This window comes from Coregonus lavaretus (assembly GCF_964263955.1).
Source record: "Coregonus lavaretus genome assembly, chromosome: 23".
Lineage (NCBI taxonomy): Eukaryota > Metazoa > Chordata > Actinopteri > Salmoniformes > Salmonidae > Coregonus > Coregonus lavaretus.
This window is the reverse complement of record NC_140010.1, coordinates 22907998-22921375: the sequence shown is the minus strand read 5'-3', so window position 1 is coordinate 22921375 and position 13378 is coordinate 22907998. Positions and strand designations below refer to the sequence as shown.

Here is a 13378-nt window from a genome sequence, read left to right as displayed (position 1 = left end):
AGACCCATCGTTCCATCTCCGGAGTCCAGTGGGATTCGGCTCTCGCTCCCGAGGGCTTATGATAGCACCGCGGCCGGGTGTCAGGGTTTCCTGCTCCAAGTAGAACTCTACCTGGCAACCATTCACCCTGGTTTCCGCCCTCATCTCCTGTCTGTCCGGCAAGGCATTGGAGTGGGCCAATGCCGAATGGAGGGGAATAGACGCCGCCACCGTCAGTTATGCAGAGTTCTCCCGCCGTTTCAGGGCGGTTTTCGATCATCCCCCAGAGGGGAAAGTGGCGGGGGAGCGTCTGTTCCACCTCAGACAGGGGAAGAGGAGCGCGCAGGAATTCGCACTGGATTTCCGGACTCTGGCGGCCAACGCGGGATGGAATGAGAGGGCCCTCATCGACCACTATAGGTGCAGCCTACGGGAGGACGTTCGCCGAGAGTTGGCCTGCAGGGACACCAACTTAAGCTTCGATCAGTTGGTGGACATGCCGATCCGTCTGGATACCCTGCTGGCTACCCGCGGACGTCCGGAGCTGGGACCGTCCATTCCATCCCCCAGCACCTCCGAGCCGAGCCCTATGGAGCTCGGAGGTGCTGGTGCTGGAGAGAGGAGGAGAGAGACCCGGAGAGAGGCCGTCCCCTGCACCAACTGTGGCCGTAGAGGACACACTGCAGTTCGGTGCTGGGGAGGGTCTCCTAGGGATCGAGGCAGCAGGTCACGCACTGATGAGTCATTCCCGGTGAGTACGCGCCCAACTCACCCAGAGCTCTCTGTTGTCCACTTGTGTATCCAAGTTGTGTTTCCCCAGGTTTCTTCTCACTCCCAGCATAAGGCGCTAGTCGATTCAGGCGCAGCTGGGAATTTTATTGATCGTAGTTTCTGTTATAGGTTAGGAATTCCCCTCATACCAGTTGATGTGCCCTTCCCTATCCATGCCCTAGACAGCCGCCCTTTGGGGTCGGGATTGATTAGGGAGGTCACGGCGCCACTTAAGATGAAGACGCAGGGGGGTCATGAGGAAATTATACAATTGTATTTGATCGACTCTCCTGCGTTTCCCGTGGTGTTGGGGCTTCCTTGGTTAACATCTCATGACCCCAACATTTCGTGGCAACAGAGGGCTCTCAGGGAGTGGTCTGATCAGTGTGTCGGGCGGTGTATAGGTGTTTCCGTAGGGGCGAAAGTCCGAACCAAATGCCCGCACTGCACATTCCTCCTGAGTATAATGATTTGGCACTCGTCTTCAGTAAGAAGAGGGCGACTCAATTACCACCTCATAGACAGGGGGATTGTGCGATAGACCTCCAGGCAGGCGCTGCACTTCCGCGTAGTCATGTGTATCCTCTGTCTCAAGAGGAGACGGCGGCTATGGAGACATACATCGCCGAATCTCTGGGACAGGGATACATACGGCCCTCCACTTCTCCTGCGTCCTCGAGTTTCTTTTTTGTGAAGAAGAAAGATGGAGGTTTGCGCCCGTGTATTGATTACCGTAGTCTCAATCAGATTACCATTAAATACAGTTATCCTCTCCCTCTGATTGCGAGTATGACGGAGTCATTACACGGAGCGCGATTCTTCACAAAATTGGATCTCAGGAGTGCTTACAACCTGGTGCGCATTAGGGAAGGAGATGAATGGAAAACAGCATTTAGTACCACCTCGGGTCACTATGAGTATCTCGTCATGCCATACGGCTTAATGAATGCTCCTTCAGTCTTCCAATCATTTGTGGACGAGATTTTCCGGGATTTGCATGGACAGGGTGTAGTGGTGTATATTGACGACATTCTAATATACTCTGCTACACGAGCCGAGCATGTGGCCCTGGTGCGTCGGGTGTTGGGTAGGCTGTTGGAGCATGACTTGTATGTGAAGGCGGAAAAATGCCTGTTTTTCCAGGAGTCCATCTCCTTCCTGGGACATCGGTTGTCCGCGTCAGGGGTGGAGATGGAGATTGACCGCGTTTCAGCCGTGCGTAATTGGCAGACTCCTACCACGGTTAAGGAGGTGCAGCGGTTTTTGGGTTTTGACAATTACTACCGGAGGTTTATCCGGGGTTTTGGACAGGTAGCAGCTCCCATCACCTCCCTGCTAAAGGGGGGCCCGGTGCGTTTGCAGTGGTCGGCTGAGGCGGACAGGGCGTTTAGACATCTGAAGGACCTGTTCACCTCGGTTCCGGTGCTGGCACATCCGGACCCCTCTTTGGCGTTCCAAGTGGAGGTGGACGCTCCAGAGGCGGGGATTGGGGCTGTACTGTCTCAACGCTCGGGCACGCCTCCTAAACTCCGTCCCTGTGCCTTTTACTCTAAGAAGCTCAGCCCGGCGGTACGTAATTATGACGTGGGGGACAGGGAGCTGCTAGCGGTGGTTCAGCCCCTAAAGGTGTAGAGGCATTGGCTTGAGGGGGCTAAACACCCTTTTCTCATTCTGACTGACCATCGTAACCTGGAGTACATCCGGGCAGCTAGGAGACTGAACCCTCGTCATGCTATGTGGGCCATGTTTCTGGCCCGGTTCGTCTTTAAGCTCACGTATATACCAGGGTCACAGAACGTTAAGGCAGATGCCCTGTCCCGGCGATATGACACAGAGGAGAGGTCCATTGAGCCCACTCCCATACTTCCGGAGTCTTGTCTGGTGGCACCGGTGGTGTGGGAGGTTGATGCGGAGATCGAGCTGGCGTTACGTACCGACCCTACTCCTCCAGAGTGTCCGGAGGGGCGGAAGTACGTGCCGCTCGAGATCCGTGATCGACTGATTTATTGGGCTCACACGTCACCCTCCTCTGGTCATCCTGGTATTGGCCGGACAGTGCAATGCCTTAGTGAGAAGTACTGGTGGCCAACCTTGGCTAAGGACGTGAGGGTTTATGTCTCCTCCTGCTCGGTGTGAGCGCAGTGTAAGGCACCTAGACACCTGCCCAGGGGAAAGTTACAACCCCTACCTGTTCCACAACGGCCGTGGTCTCATCTATCGGTGGACTTTGTCACGGACCTTCCCCCCTCCCAGGGGAATACCACAATTTTGGTCGTTGTGGATCGGTTTTCTAAGGCCTGCCGTCTCATTCCCATGCCAGGTCTCCCTACTGCCCTACAAACGGCTGAGGCCCTGTTTACACACGTCTTCCGGCACTACGGGGTACCTGAGGATATAGTGTCTGATCGGGGTCCCCAGTTCACCTCTAGAGTCTGGAGGGCGTTTATGGAACGCTTGGGGGTCTCGATTAGCCTTACCTCGGGTTTCCACCCTGAGAGTAATGGGCAGGTGGAGAGAGTAAACCAGGATGTGGGTAGGTTTCTGAGGTCCTATTGCCAGGACCGGCAGGAGGAGTGGTCGGGGTATATCCCCTGGGCAGAGATTGCCCAGAACTCACTTCGCCACTCCTCCACTAATCTGACTCCTTTTCAGTGTGTGTTGGGGTATCAGCCGGTTCTGGCACCCTGGCATCAGAGCCAGATCGAGGCTCCTGCGGTGGATGAATGGTTTCAGCGCTCGGAGGAAACATGGAACGCTGCGCATGTCCATCTGCAGCGGGCATTCCGTAGGCATAAGGCGAGCGCCGATCGCCACCGCAGTGAGGGTCCAGTTTATGCACCTGGAGATCGAGTCTGGCTCTCGACTCGAAACCTGCCCCTTCGCCTGCCCTGCCGGAAGCTGGGTCAGCGGTTTGTGGGGCCATTTAAAGTCCTGAGGAGATTGAACGAGGTATGTTACAGGTTACAACTGCCCAATGATTACCGCATTAACCCCTCGTTCCATGTGTCTCTCCTCAGGCTGGTGGTAGATGGTCCACTCCAGGAGAATGAGATACGAGAGGCTCCTCCGCCCCCACTGGACAACGAGGGGGATCCGGCGTACTCAGTCTGGTCCATCGTGGATTCGAGACGTCGGATGGGGGGTCTGCAGTATCTCGTGGAGTGGGAGGGGTACGGTCCGGAGGAACGGTGCTGGGTGCCTAGGAGGGACATCTTAGATCCCTCCCTCTTGACGGAGTTCCACCGGAGTCATCCAACTCGCCCTGCTCCGCATCCTCCTGGCCGTCCCCAAGGCCGGGGACGGCGCACGGCTGGAGCCGCGCGTCAAGGGGGGGGTACTGTCACGGATTCTGCCGAGGCTGCTCCTCCTCCTTGCTCGGGCAGGCTTCGGCGTTCGTCGTCCCCGGAGTACTAGCTACTGCCGATCGATGTTTCGGTGTTTGTCTTGTTTTGTCTGGATTAGTACACCTGTTGTCTATTATGTTTGATTGTTTAGCCTATAATTTCCCTTGTCTCACGTTTGCTATTTGTGTGTTATTGTTGTATGTCTAAGTCGATGTTCGGCCTTGCTATTTTTCAATATTACGTATATGGTGTATTTCCCTCCAGTTGTGGAGGCGTTTGTTTTGCACTTTACATTGAGTAAAGTAGTCTACCTGAATCTCTGTGTCCTGCGTCTGACTTCACTCTCCGCGTACACATCACCTTCTGACACAGGTCTGTGAGAGCCGGAATTCTTACTGGTTGGTAGGTGATCAAATACTTACGTCATGCAATAAAATGCAAATTAATTACTTAAAAATCATACAATGTGATTTTCTAGATTTTTGTTTTAGATTCCGTCTCTCACAGCTGAAGTGTACCTATGATAAAAATTACAGACCTCTACATGCTTTGTAAGTAGGAAAACCTTAAAAATCGGCTGTGTATCTTTTCTGTGTGTATATCAATGACGTCGCTTTTGCTGCTGGTGACTCTCAGATCCACCTCTACGCAGACGACACCATTTTGTATACATCTGGCCCTTCATCGGACACTGTGTTAACAAACCTCCAAACGTGCTTCAATTCCATACAACACTCCTTCAGTAGCCTCCAACTGCTCTTAAACACTAGTAAAACTAAATGCATGCTCTTCAACCGAACACTGCTTGCACCCGCCCACCCGACTAGAATCACTACTCTCGACGGGTCTGACCTAGAGTATGTGGACAACTACAAATATCTAGCTGTCTGGTTAGACTGTAAACTCTCCTTCCAGACTCACATTAAGAATCGGTTTCCTATTTCGCAACAAAGCCTCCTTCACTCATGCTGCCAAACATGCCCTCGTAAAACTGACTATCCTACCGATCCTTGACTTCGGCGATGTCATTTACAAAATAGCCTCCAACACTCTACTCAGCAAATTGGATGTAGTCTATCACAGTGCCATCCGTTTTGTCTCCAAAGTCCCATATAATACCCACCACTGTGACCTGTACGCTCTTGTTGGCTGGTCCTCACTACATATTCGTCGCCAAACCCACTGGCTCCAGGCCATCTATAAATCACTGCTAGGCAAATCCCCGCCTTATCTTAGCTCATTGGTCACCATAGCAACACCCACCCGTAGTCTGCGCTCCAGCAGGTATATCTCACTGGTCATCCACAAAGCCAACACCTCCTTTGGCCGCAATTCCTTCCAGTTCTCTGCTGCCAATGACTGGAACAAATTGCAAAAATCTCTGAAGCTGGAGACACTTATCTCCCTCACTAACTTTAAGCATCAGTTGTCAGAGCACCTTACCGATCACTGCACCTGTACACAGCCCATCTGAAATTAGCCCGCCCAACTACCTCATCCCTATATTGTTATTTATTTTGCTCATTTGTACCCCAGTATCTCTATTTGCACATCATCTCTTGCACATCTATCATTCCAGTGTTAATACTAATTGTAATTATTTTGCACTATAGCCTATTTTATTGCCTTACCTCCATAACTTGCTACATTTGCACACACTGTATATATATATTTTCTGTTGTATTTTTGACTTTATGTTTTGTTTTACCCCATATGTAACTCTGTGTTGTTGTTTTTATCGCACTGCTTTGCTTTATCTTGGCCAGGTCGCAGTTGTAAATGAGAACTTGTTCTCAACTGGTTTACCTGGTTAAATAAAGGTGAAATAAAATAAATAAAAATAAAAAAATAAAAAAAAAGTATCAAATACTTGTTCTCCCCACTGTTTATACACACACACACACACACACATACACACATACACACACACATACATACATACACACATACATACACACATACATACATACATACACATCCCTTTAAAAAATATATATATTCCCCTTTATTACTTTCCAACCCCGCCACCCCTTCCCCACTTGGAGTAAACTAGTGAACAACAACACCTAGGCCTCTACTTCCAGCACATACCCACTATCCACATCTTATGGACACAGCTAATTCTACAATAATTACATTTTGTTTGTTCTTTCTCCTGAGCTACTTCTACTCTCAACCTCTCCGATCATTTTCATGATGTCCATCCGGTTTGTTTCTATATGCCATATCTTTCTAACTGTGCTCCTTCACAAAAGCTCCCAACCTACAACCCATACACTTATTATTGACACAGCGTGCCTACATTATTAGTTATCTTGTTATTGTTTGTTGTTAGTTGTTATTAGTCCCATCCTTCAATTCCATTCAACACCTCCCATCTATCTTTTAACACCATCCACATAGGATTTCAATTTGCCATTTATATTTGAACTGTACAGTGATGTCTTACAAAAGTTCTGAACCTTTCTATTCTCATTGTTTCTACAGATCGTGAATTGAAAAGAAACATTTTTGCTAATAGTATTATTATGTTATTGATCGATTGACTATGACTTTTCAGATCACCCAGTAGTGCTATCTGCAGGGTTAGCTCCAGGTACATATTGCAATCCTGGACCTGTGTCCAAAAACAAGCTACAAATGGACAGTACCAAAACAAATGATCTAATGATTCTGTCTCTTCGCAGCTAAATCTGCAGAGCTGGGATGATTGTATCCCCCATATAAATAACATTCTATTGGTAGCAAGAATTTTATATAATAATTGAAATTGAAAGATTCTAAGTTTTGAATCCGGTGTCGTTTTGCGTATCAGTTCATAAACACTATGCCATGGGATCGGTACGTCAAAAATCTCTTCACAACTATTTTGCAATCTATATGGGACGGCTGTCAATTCTTTGGTCCTTAAATGAAACTGATATACTTTTTTATTTATCACAGTTTTCCTTAACCAATTATGTTCTTTAATGCAAGGCCGACAGACAAGATCCTTACTTTCTCCACCTTCCACTTTCCTCTTCCATTTTTGCAGTAAAGCTGCAATTATTTGGTTGTAATTTTGGGTAGAGCAGACATTTCCATATGTTTTTGTTAGCTGCATGTGCGACATAACTCCACCAGTCCTACCGATAATATCATTTACAAAGATTATACCTTTTTTTGTAAATTAGTATATTTGAGTTTAACCACATTTGTTGTTACTTAGTTTCCACCTTGCTAGAAAGCGAACCAGGGGAGAGAACAATCTCCCAAGGCCAAAGGAGGGGGTGACTGACACACAGACATTGTGGAGACAAGTGATTTGTTCCCATTCCTCATGCCATGCCTTCACATGGTCTGCAATAGGTAAAAACACATATTCACATACGGAAACAAAGTTTCCTTCTGACCTCCTTTGCCCTATTCTCTTTCAGATATTCTGCATAGCAACAGGGACATGTGATAGCCAAGCCTGACTTCTCCCCTCTCTGTGCCCCAGGTGACTGAGGCCCATATGAGGGAGGAAGTGCAGATGCCCACAACAGAGTCCGGAAGGAGACATTCTAATAACAAGAGTTCAACAGTTCAATCATAAGCATATTCTGCAGATAAGACATCTTAATTATCTATGTTACCTAATTCATTCTGCTTTCTCCACCTAAAAGCATGGAGGAGGAGGTGTTATGGTGTGGGGGTGCTTTGCTGGTGATACTGTCTGTGAATTATTTAGAATTCAAGGCACACTTAACCAGCATAGCTACCACAGCATTCTGCAGCAATACGCCATCCCATCTGGTTTGGGCTTAGTGCGACTATCATTTGTTTTTCAACAGGACAATGACCAAACACACCTCCAGGCTGTGTAAGGACTATTTTACCAAGAAGGAGTGATGGAGGGCTGCATCAGATGACCTGGCATCCACAATCCCCCGACCTCAACCCAATTGAGATGGTTTGGGAGGAGTCGGACGGCAGAGTGAAGGAAAAGCAGCCAACAACTGCTCAGCATATGTGGGAACTCCTTCAAGACTGTTGGAAAAGCATTCAAGGTGAAGCTGGTTGAGAGAATGCCAAGAGTGTGCAAAGCTGTCACCAAGGCAAAGGGTGGCTATTTAAAATATATTTTGATTTGATTAACACTTTTTTGGTTACTACATGATTCCATATGTGTTCTTTCATAGTTTTGATGTCTTCACTATTATTCTACAATGTAAAAAAATAGTAAAAATAAAGAAAAACCCTTGAATTAGTAGGTGTGTCCAAACTTTTGACTGGTAGTGTGTGTGTGTGTGTGTGTGTGTGTGTGTGTGTGTATATATATATATATATACATACACATACACATATACACACACACACACACAGTGGGGAGAACAAGTATTTGATACACTGCCGATTTTGCAGGTTTTCCTACTTACAAAGCATGTAGAGGTCTGTAATTTTTATCATAGGTACACTTCAACTGTGAGAGACGGAATCTAAAACAAAAATCCAGAAAATCACATTGTATGATTTTTAAGTAATGAATTTGCATTTTATTGCATGACATAAGTATTTGATCACCTACCAACCAGTAAGAATTCCGGCTCTCACAGACCTGTTAGTTTTTCTTTAAGAAGCCCTCCTGTTCTCCACTCATTACCTGTATTAACTGCACCTGTTTGAACTCGTTACCTGTATAAAAGACACCTGTCCACACACTCAATCAAACATACTCCAACCTCTCCACAATGGCCAAGACCAGAGAGCTGTGTAAGGACATCAGGGATAAAATTGTAGACCTGCACAAGGCTGGGATGGGCTACAGGACAATAGGCAAGCAGCTTGGTGAGAAGACAACAACTGTTGGCGCAATTATTAGAAAATGGAAGAAGTTCAAGATGACGGTCAATCACCCTCGGTCTGGGGCTCCATGCAAGATCTCACCTCGTGGGGCATCAATGATCATGAGGAAGGTGAGGGATCAGCCCAGAACTACACGGCAGGACCTGGTCAATGACCTGAAGAGAGCTGGGACCACAGTCTAAAAAAACAACATTAGTAACACACTACGCCGTCATGGATTAAAATCCTGCAGCGCACGCAAGGTCCCCCTGCTCAAGCCAGCGCATGTCCAGGCCCGTCTGAAGTTTGCCAATAACCATCTGGATAATCCAGAGGAGGAATGGGAGAAGGTTATGTGGTCTGATGAGACAAAAATAGAGCTTTTTGGTCTAAACTCCACTCGCCGTGTTTGGAGGAAGAAGAAGGATGAGTACAACCCCAAGAACACCATCCCAACCGTGAAGCATGGAGGTGGAAACATCATTCTTTGGGGATGCTTTTCTGCAAAGGGGACAGGACGACTGCACCGTATTGAGGGGAGGATGGATGGGGCCATGTATCGCGAGATCTTGGCCAACAACCTCCTTCCCTCAGTAAGAGCATTGAAGATGGGTCGTGGCTGGGTCTTCCAGCATGACAATGACCCGAAACACACAGCCAGGGCAACTAAGGAGAGGCTCCGTAAGAAGCATCTCAAGGTCCTGGAGTGGCCTAGCCAGTCTCCAGACCTGAACCCAATAGAAAATCTTTGGAGGGAGCTGAAAGTCCGTATTGCCCAGCGACAGCCCCGAAACCTGAAGGATCTGGAGAAGGTCTGTATGGAGGAGTGGGCCAAAATCCCTGCTGCAGTGTGTGCAAACCTGGTCAAGACCTACAGGAAACGTATGATCTCTGTAATTGCAAACAAAGGTTTCTGTACCAAATATTAAGTTCTGCTTTTCTGATGTATCAAATACTTATGTCATGCAATAAAATGCAAATTAATTACTTAAAAATCATACAATGTGATTTTCTGGATTTTTGTTTTAGATTCTGTCTCTCACAGTAGAGGTGTACCTATGATAAAAATTACAGACCTCTACATGCTTTGTAAGTAGGAAAACCTGCAAAATCGGCAGTGTATCAAATACTTGTTCTCCCCACTGTATGTATGTACAGTGAGGGAAAAAAGTATTTGATCCCCTGCTGATTTTGTACGTTTGCCCACTGACAAAGACATGATCAGTCTTTAATTTTAATGGTAGGTTTATTTGAACAGTGAGAGACAAAATAACGACAAAGAAATCCAGAAAAACGCATGTCAAAAATGTTATAAAATGATTTGCATTTTAATGAGGGAAATAAGTATTTGACCCCTCTGCAAAACATGACTTAGTACTTGGTGGCAAAACCCTTGTTAGCAATCATTAATATTATTGGCGGAATGTGACCGGTCAGTGAGAATAGTTCAGGAATGTTATGACCATCTCAAGAAGTAGGCCTACATGTCTGGGCTCAGCTGTATAATTTAACACCAACTACCAGACTTATCAATCGCTACTATTGTTGTACAGCTGCCAAATCCACACCACATAGGCCATTTCAGTAAAGGAAGTTATGTTTGAAAATGGCCTAAACCAATTACAACTTATATTGTATTTCTTACATCAAAGGAAGTTCACAGTGGGCAGTCCCATCTGCATTTATTATTTTATCTACAGTATGTCTGCTAGCCAGGTTAAACCAGCTGGAATGCTATGTATGCATCCCCAATGGCACCCTATTCCCTTTATAGGCCTAGTGCGCTATAAAGGGAATAGGGTGCCTTTTGGGACGAAGCCTATATGTCCGCTAGTTCTTCATATTGATCTCACTAGCAGTGAATGATTTGATTGTTTCTATACAGCAGTGAGAGCATAGCCAGCCAGCTAGGCTGTGTTGTATTGCAGTGTGGGGCTAGCTGCCTCTCCTCTCTGCCAGCTGTGGGTCCATGAGCACAGCATGGCTAGAGACAGAACACACAGCACTGGGAGAGCCAGAGGCCCTGAGCACACATATGTCTGTGCACTCACTCCTCTGCTGCCTGCCCCCGCTCTCTCTCGCCTTGCGCGTAAACACTCCCACCACTGACTGACTTCCGCTCCATATACTGGCCCTCTTACCACCACCTGAACCCAGATGGGAGCGCTGAAAATAGGCCGGAAAAAAATTGGAAATTAATGTTGGATTGGAGTCGGATGGAGTGAATATCGGGAGCATCAGTGGTACATAAACAGTGGTACCTAAATAAATTACTTCAACTATACTTCCAGAACTGAAAATCACTGATTTAGCTAATTTAACACCCATTGCTTACCAAAAACATGTTTACAGCAACTAGGCCTTAATAGTAGCCTACTGTTGGTATTTTAAATAAATCCCATCATTTCAGAGTCCTCTTAATCCATCCATTTATCCGCTATAATAAGAAGCAATTAATCCGCCTCTTTTGTAAACCGTTGGTGAAAAAACATCAGGGATATTTTCACGGGAGTTCATCTAATTATAGTTTTGCAGAATTAGTCTAACATTGCAACCAAACTGCTCCACAAGGTATTGAAGTTAAATATGCAGTACAATAATATAACTCTCATACCCAGACTTAGGAACAGCAGTAATCTGCTCCAAAGCCTCCACGGGGAAATAATTGTTGCTTATTAACTCTCATTAAACAACCATCATTAGCGTTCTGACAGTCTGTTTTGTTCTAGAAAATCTGTTTCTGTATAGTGAAATAATTCTGGTCAATCATTCCAAGCTACGTTTTCAACTGCAATATTGTTTTGTCCGATTGAAAACTGTTCGGACAAAATAAAGAGACTTCCGTGTCAGCGATATCTAGGCACTTACAAAATAAAGAGACTTTGTGTCAGCGATATCCAGGCACTTACTTCAACAGCGATCTCTAGGCACTTACTTCAATTTGAGGCACAAAATCACCCCACTACAATTTAGTAAATAAAAAAGAAATGTATAAGGATTAAACAACAATTTGTGGTCAAATCTTTCCATCAAAATCAATGTAGAAATCTTGCAAGCTGTAGCCTATTCCCAAACTACAATCTATCATGGCTCAAGACACCGGAAACAATTTAAAGCAGATTTCAAACAATATCACCATCAAATGAAGCCAAATTGTCTTTACCAAACCAAGGGATGATGTTATGCGTTTTTAGAGTGAGAGTTAATTCTTCCTCATTGTGAAAGGATGTCAGACTATGTCAGAGGTGTCTACCCACCCTACCACGCAATTACCACATCTTCTGAAGTTCTTATTACTTCAATTATTACTCAAGCATGCTTTACAATCTCAGATGACCTTAGACAACTGTATTCCTACAGTGCGGTCGGACTACCGCAGAGAACTCAAGTAGGCTAGATCGGCTCCTTTATGAACAAGGAAATGGGGCTTGACTGCAAACGGAACATGTATTTCGAGAACAACAAATTGAAAAAGATGAAGTGGTTTTAGCGGTACCCTATACCATAAAAGTAGCTATATCAATAAAAAAAAGTAACTTCCCCTTTGGTGCGGAGAGAGTAACTTACACCACATGATTGTCAGTCAGGGGTGTGTGACTGTATGGTAGATAGGTAGCTGTCCTATACAAAGCGACAAGGCACTGTCTGTCTGAAGGGTCTGCGGTGTCAGGTGCACCTGATCCTAGATCTCTCTATGTGACCCATCGTCCTGTCAGATATATTAGTTCACATCCAACAACTTCTGTACTTTATTCAATTAACCTTCTCAATATAACTTTACTCAACAGAACCTTAACCGGCTTACTATACAATTCACCAAACAGTATGTGGTCTATATAAACTTTTAGGGATATGTCTATATCATAGTGACAATTATAAATGACATACAGCACCAGGTATACACTGATGTTAATGATACCTGAAACCTGAACTTTCTGAAGCACATAGGCCTAGATTCTAAAGCATGTTCCATACCAGGACTAAATCAGAGGGACTTTGAATAATTTAAGGAAATAACTCTACAAACATTGATTGCATCCTTCGTCACATGCACATCATCTGAAGTGTAAATAGACACACATGGATGAGAAGACTTTCACTCAAATCTGTGTCCATCCTAATAAAGGTGGCGATGGGAGGCGAGGTGCTGACATAAAGTGAACGAAGAGAAGTCTGCAAACGGACAGTTTGGACACACACTAGAACAACGTATGTCATGTTCAGTAACGTTATTAGCTAGGTCATGCAGGAAGAAAATAAAAACATAGATAGAGAACGGCCTACCTGCACCCCCAAGTTAGACCAAATAGACAAGCGTTATACCGAACAGCCCAGCGCCTTTTGAGAGAGTTATGCCAATCAATATTGGCTTGACAACTTATTTTTTTGTGGTGAAACAGCATTGTAAAAGAAGCACTGTAATACAGACGAGAAATCTAGATGACTACTAGTCAACACCTAGAGTGCCCCTAGACTAC

At 45.7% G+C, this 13378-nt stretch overlaps 1 protein-coding gene across 1 annotated transcript in view; it reads right to left on the bottom strand.

The window, feature by feature from the left end:
• Positions 1 to 13378, bottom strand: part of LOC311098908 (sodium- and chloride-dependent glycine transporter 1-like) — a gene marked incomplete at its 3' end in the record, with an annotated part of 50204 nt that overhangs the window by 35788 nt on the left and 1038 nt on the right. The gene's annotated exons all lie outside the window — the stretch shown is intronic.